This window comes from Ranitomeya imitator, chromosome 2 (genome assembly GCF_032444005.1).
Source record: "Ranitomeya imitator isolate aRanImi1 chromosome 2, aRanImi1.pri, whole genome shotgun sequence".
NCBI classification, from domain to species: Eukaryota; Metazoa; Chordata; class Amphibia; order Anura; family Dendrobatidae; genus Ranitomeya; species Ranitomeya imitator.
Window position 1 is genome coordinate 362,504,958 of NC_091283.1, and position 6,000 is coordinate 362,510,957.

The following is a 6,000-nucleotide window of genomic DNA, read 5'->3' on the forward strand; positions in this document are numbered from 1 at the left end:
TGGTTTATTGGCAGGCAGAGAGGGTGCGGTGGAATTCTTTATGGATTGTAACCATAAAGAAGAACTAGAAATGATAAGTACAAAGACTTTGGAATTAAGAATACATACGTTGGCTGAAAAAGAAATTAGACTGTATTGGACAATAAAATTATTAAAATCGTATGTGGACTGCCACCGGGTCCCTAGAGGATTGCGAGTATACAAAGACATTTCACAATTTATGGAAGATGCGTTTTTTAAGGATGCATGGGAGCAGATTCACCTTGAATGCTCACAAAAACTGCTTTTACTAGTGATATCACAAAATGAAAAAGAGTATAGTAAATTGTGTGAGCTGCTCGAGAAAGCAAAAAAGGAATTATCCATGAGAGTGGCAGAACCACATTTTAAATCTTTCCTTAAAAAATTAGAGAAAAAATGAGTAATAATCCAAATGGATACGAAGCAAAAGAAAAAAGAAAAATTCCTAAGGGATAAAAATGATTTTGACATGGGGCAAGTCTTCTCCTGGAATAAAAATAAAAGAAGATTTTTTTCAAAAAACCGCCCCGGAAAAAACTTCAATAATAATAATAAAAAAAGAGCAATGAAAGATGGATGGATCACAGATTCCGATTCAAGTGGACTGGAGGATCAGGGGGATGATCGTGCTACTGCAATTATGGCAACCGCAACTACAGCATCTCAGACCGTCCCTTTAGGAGAAGAACCCGGCGAGGGGGCTGCAAACGTAATAAAACAAAAGAAACGCAAGCAGGTGTCCTGGAGGAGGTGAACACTGCAGGCGATAAACTTCGAATTGTTAATTTGTCTAATAAAGATTTGTCAGCAGACCAAGAACGAGTTTTGTCGCTGGGATTAAATTTTTGTTTGCCTGAACGCTTCAACTTAACTAATTTTAAAATAGACCTATTTAAAAGTGTGAGGAAAATTCATTTACACAAACAATTTGTCAACAAAGATTTGACTCCCCCAGGGACGGCTGTACCTACAACGGAAAAACCGGCCGTGATAGGAAATTTAGGCTTTATGGCTTTCCCACCTTCGGAAACAGACGAAATTGATGATATCTGTTTATTAGCATATTTAAATGAGGGAATGGACGATGAGGATCAACCGAGGAAGTTAGATTCCGTTCCAACATTGATTGAACCCTTTAGGGGGGGAATTCGTTCCAGCTATATGCCCGTTGTTTCCCCTGGAAATTCAATTGATTTGTTTCATGATTTAGTCTTGAAAGATGTTGAGGCTATCATATATAAAGAACCCAGAAAGAACTTAACTCCAAATGAAGAAAAAGCCCTATGGGAAATGCAACGGTGGAAGGACGTGGTTATAAGAAAAGCAGATAAGGGGGGAACATTATCATCCTGGATAAAAGTTATTACAAAGCTGAAGCTCTATCTCAACTTAATGATAAATCAACATACTTATCATTAGATAGTAATCCAACGATTAAGTTTAAAGAAAAACTACGCTCTTTGTTGAATAAATTTGTGGTAAATGGAACTCTATCTAAAAAAAGAGCTGAAAAACTTTTACCAGAATATCCAAAAATACCACATTGGTATAGCCTCCCAAAAATACATAAAAATGCCACGCACCCCCCAGGACGTCCCATAATTTCGGGGAACGATTCCCTAACAGAGCCATTATCTCAGTTTTTAGACTGGCTTTTAAAACCACTTTTACAGAAAATTCCATCTTTTGTGAAGGACACTGGAGATTTCCTGTCAGCTCTGAAAATCGTGGACTGGCAACCGGGGTTCTCTCTTGCCTCCATAGACGTCGTTAGCCTATACACCCGTATTCCAGACAATAAAGGTTTGGAGGCCATCAAGAGAATTTTAAGCAATACGGAAAAAGATCCCAACTTTATTGCTTTTATTATAGAAAGTCTGGATTTTGTACTATCGCACAATGCGTTTAAATTCATGGACAGATGGTTTTGGCAATGCACCGGTACGGCCATGGGTACGTCGGTCGCATGCGTTTTTGCTAATTTATTTCTGGCCGCGTTCGAGGAAGAGTATATCACATTGATTGCAAATCCATTTTTGAGACACATGAAATTTTATGTACGATTTGCGGACGACATTTTTATGATTTGGGACGGTTCTAAAAGCAAGTTTGATAATTTTGTAGCGCACATTAATAGCGTGAATAAAGAAAATATGCAGTTCACGTCCACTTTCGGTGAAAACCAGTTAGACTTTCTCGACGTTAAAATTAATGTCTCCGATGGTGAATTAATCACTCGGGTACATAAAAAATCCACTGCAACGAATAACATGCTTCACTTTAATAGTGCGCACCCTATACGAACGAAAAAATGTATCCCTTACAGTCAAATGGTTCGGTATAGAAAAATTAATAGTAATGACTTAATTCTTAAAGAGCAACTCACCGACCTCAAGTCAGGATTTCTAAAAAGAGAGTATCCTTCCACCATTCTAATGGAAGCCGAACACAGGGTTAATAAATTATCACAAGATGCACTTTTAAAGAATTGTAAAAAAATTAAAGGATCATCACAAAAAGAACAAAGATTCACTTTCGCTTTTACGCATAGTGAGATGGATAATGGCATGTGTTACAAAAAGACAGGGATCTGTCTAAACTCACGTCGTTAAAACTACAATTTGCGTACAAACGTACCAGAAATATCGGTGATATCTTGGTCCACAATAGACTTCTATCTGAAAGTCAAAATTGGCAAGAAATGTCCCGACCCAAAGGTAATCATAAATGCGGTAACTGTAATTATTGCCATTTTCATCTAACATCGAATCCGTTGCGCATAGGTTCCATAACACATACTGTCCGTGATTTCATTTATTGTCGGAGCAAATATGTGGTGTACATTATTTTCTGTCCATGTCTTTTCTTTTATATTGGGAAAACCATCCACCCGTTAATTACTAGATTCCGGGAACATCATAGATCAATTTTAACTGGAAAAGGTTCTCTGCGATTAATCAAACATGTGAAAAATAAACATGGGGCTAATCCTGATGTCCTGCGTTTTGCCGGCCTGGAAATTGTAAAAACCCCCCACCAAGGTGGCGATCGCTATAAGATTCTGCTCCAACATGAAGCCAGGTGGATCCTGGATACTAATGCCCAAGGCCCCATCGGGCTCAATGATAAACTTGATATGGCGGTTTTCTTATAAAATGATTGTTTTATAAAATGATTTTTCCTGATAATATATTTACAGCCTATAGATATTGTTAAAATAGCTATATCGTGTCCTTGTACGCGTTTCTATGTGCAAATTGAACATTCTTTTTAACTTTTCACTCAATTGTATGTTCTGCTCACGTGATTGTCCATCCCCTTAAAAGGAAGTGACATATGTGTATTTTGCACCTGGACCCGTTGAAGCGCCTTGCGCGAAACGGCCGTACTCCTTACCGGTTCCCCGCACCCTCTCTTGTCCACGTCCTGCCGCCTCTCCATGTGTACCTGATTGCTGTTTGTGGCAAATAAAGGACTTCATCACAGCATTTCCAGGGGTGAGTGCCATATTTTCTCTTCTGTTAAACACTCAGAATGTGTTTGTAACAAAACACTAAGGGTACCGTCACACAGTGGCATTTTGATCGCTACGACGGCACGATTTGTGACGTTCCAGCGATATATCCGTGACGTTCCAGCGATCTCGCAGTGTCTGACACGCTCCTGCGATCAGGGACCCCGCTGAGAATCGTACGTCGTAGCAGATCGTTTGAAACTTTCTTTCGTCGTCTGGTGTCCCGCTGTGGCGGCATGATCGCATGGTGTAACAAAGGTGTGCACGATATTGTATACGATGTGCGCATAGTAACCAACGGCTTCTACATCGCACATATGTCATGAAATTATCGCTCCAGCGTCGTACATTGCAAAGTGTGACAGTAGTCTACGATGCTGGGGCGATATTGTTACGATGCTGGAGCGTCACGGATCGTGCCGTCGTAGCGATCAAAATGCCACTGTGTGACGGTACCCTAAGGCAGAAGTAAGGGTACCGTCACACTATACGATTTACCTACGATCACGACCAGCGATATGACCTGGCCGTGATCGTAGGTAAATCGTAGTGTGGTCGCTGGGGAGCTGTCACACAGACAGCTCTCCAGCGACCAACGATGCCGAGGTACCCGGGTAACCAGGGTAAACATCAGGTTACTAAGCGCAGGACCGCGCTTAGTAACCCGATGTTTACCCTGGTTACCAGCGTAAAAAAAAACAAACAGCACATACTTACATTCTGGTGTCCGTCAGGTCCCTTGCCGTCTGCTTCCCGCACTGTGACTGCCGGCCGTAAAGTGAAAGTGAAAGCACAGCACAGCGGTGACGTCACCGCTGTGCTCTGCTTTCACTTTACGGCCGGCAGTCACCGAGTGCGGGAAGCAGACGGCAAGGGCCCTGCACTTAGTAACCCGATGTTTACCCTGGTTACAAGCGAACGCATCGCTAGATCGCATTGCTAGATCGGTGTCACACACACCGATCTAGCGATGCCAGCGGGAGATCCAGTGACGAAAGAAAGTTCTAAACGATCTGCTACGACGTACGATTCTCAGCAGGATCCCTGATCGCTGCTGCGTGTCAGACACAGCGATATCGTAACGATATCGCTGGAACGTCACGAATCGTACCATCGTAGCGATCGAAATGGCAGTGTGTGACGGTACCCTTAGCCAAATAGGGATCACACGTGTGAACAAGCCCCCATGGTGAACTGACAGTCACCAAGTATCTCAACAAAGACCGCACAAATATCTAAACATACTAAGTCAGCATGCCCTAGCTCTGCCCAACGCGTATCGCTGCCTCAAAGCAGCTTCATCAGGGGAAGTTCACAATGGGGGCTTGTGTTGTGAATTCTGTGGCAGAGTTCACTCCTGTGGTCACAAGTGGTACTTCGGCTGATTCTCTCTGGGATCTTCCGTTTGTGGAGGAAAGTGGTACTGCAGCTTCTGAGTTTCCTCCCTCAGGTGATCTGGTGAGCTTGTTAGCTTCTTCTCTACTTAACTCCACCTGATGCTTTGATCTATGCTTCCTGTCAATGTTTCAGTGTGGGACTTGTTTTTTCCCTGGATCATTCCTGTGGCCTGCTGCTCTGCAAAGCTAAGTTTTGCTCATGTTATTTTGTTGCTATTTTTCTGTCCAGCTTGCTTTATTGTTTTTTTCTCGCCTGCTGGAAGCTCTGAGATGCAGAGGGACCACCTCCGTACCGTTAGTCGGTGCGGAGGGTCTTTTTGTCCCCGCTGCGTGGTTTTTTATAGGTTTTTGTGCTGACCGCAAAGTTATCTTCCCTATCCTCGTTCTGTTCAGCTAGTCGGGCCTCACTTTGCTAAATCTGTTTCATCTCTATGTTTGTGTTTTCATCTTACTCACAGTCATTATATGTGGGGGGCTGCCTTTTCCTTTGGGGAATTTCTCTGAGGCAAGGTAGGCTTATTTTTCTATCTTCAGGATTAGCTAGTTTCTCAGGCTGTGACAAGGCGCCTAGGTTCTGGTCAGGAGCGCTCCACGGCTACCTTTAGTGTGGTTTGATAGGCTTAGGGATTGCGGTCTGCAGAGTTCCCACGTCTCAGAGCTCGTTCTATGATTTTGGGTTATTGTCAGTTCACTGTATGTGCTCTGACCTCCATGTCCATTGTGATTCTGAATTGCCTTTCATAACAGTACAGGAAGCCAAAAGTGCTAATGATTCTCAATAGAGGGAAAAAAGAAGTTCTGAGACCATTTTTTTTCTTTGCACTGTGTTTTGTCTTTTTTTTCCCCTAGACATTTGGGTGGTTCAGGACACAGGTGTAGCAATGGACATTAAAGGTTTGTCTTCATGTGTGGATCAGCTCATGGCAAGAGTTCAAAATATTCAAGATTTTGTGGTCCAGAATTCTTTGCTTGAACCGAGAATTCCTATTCCAGATTTGTATTTTGGAGATAGAACTACATTTCTGAGTTTCAAAAATAATTGTAAACTATTTCTGGCTTTGAAACCTC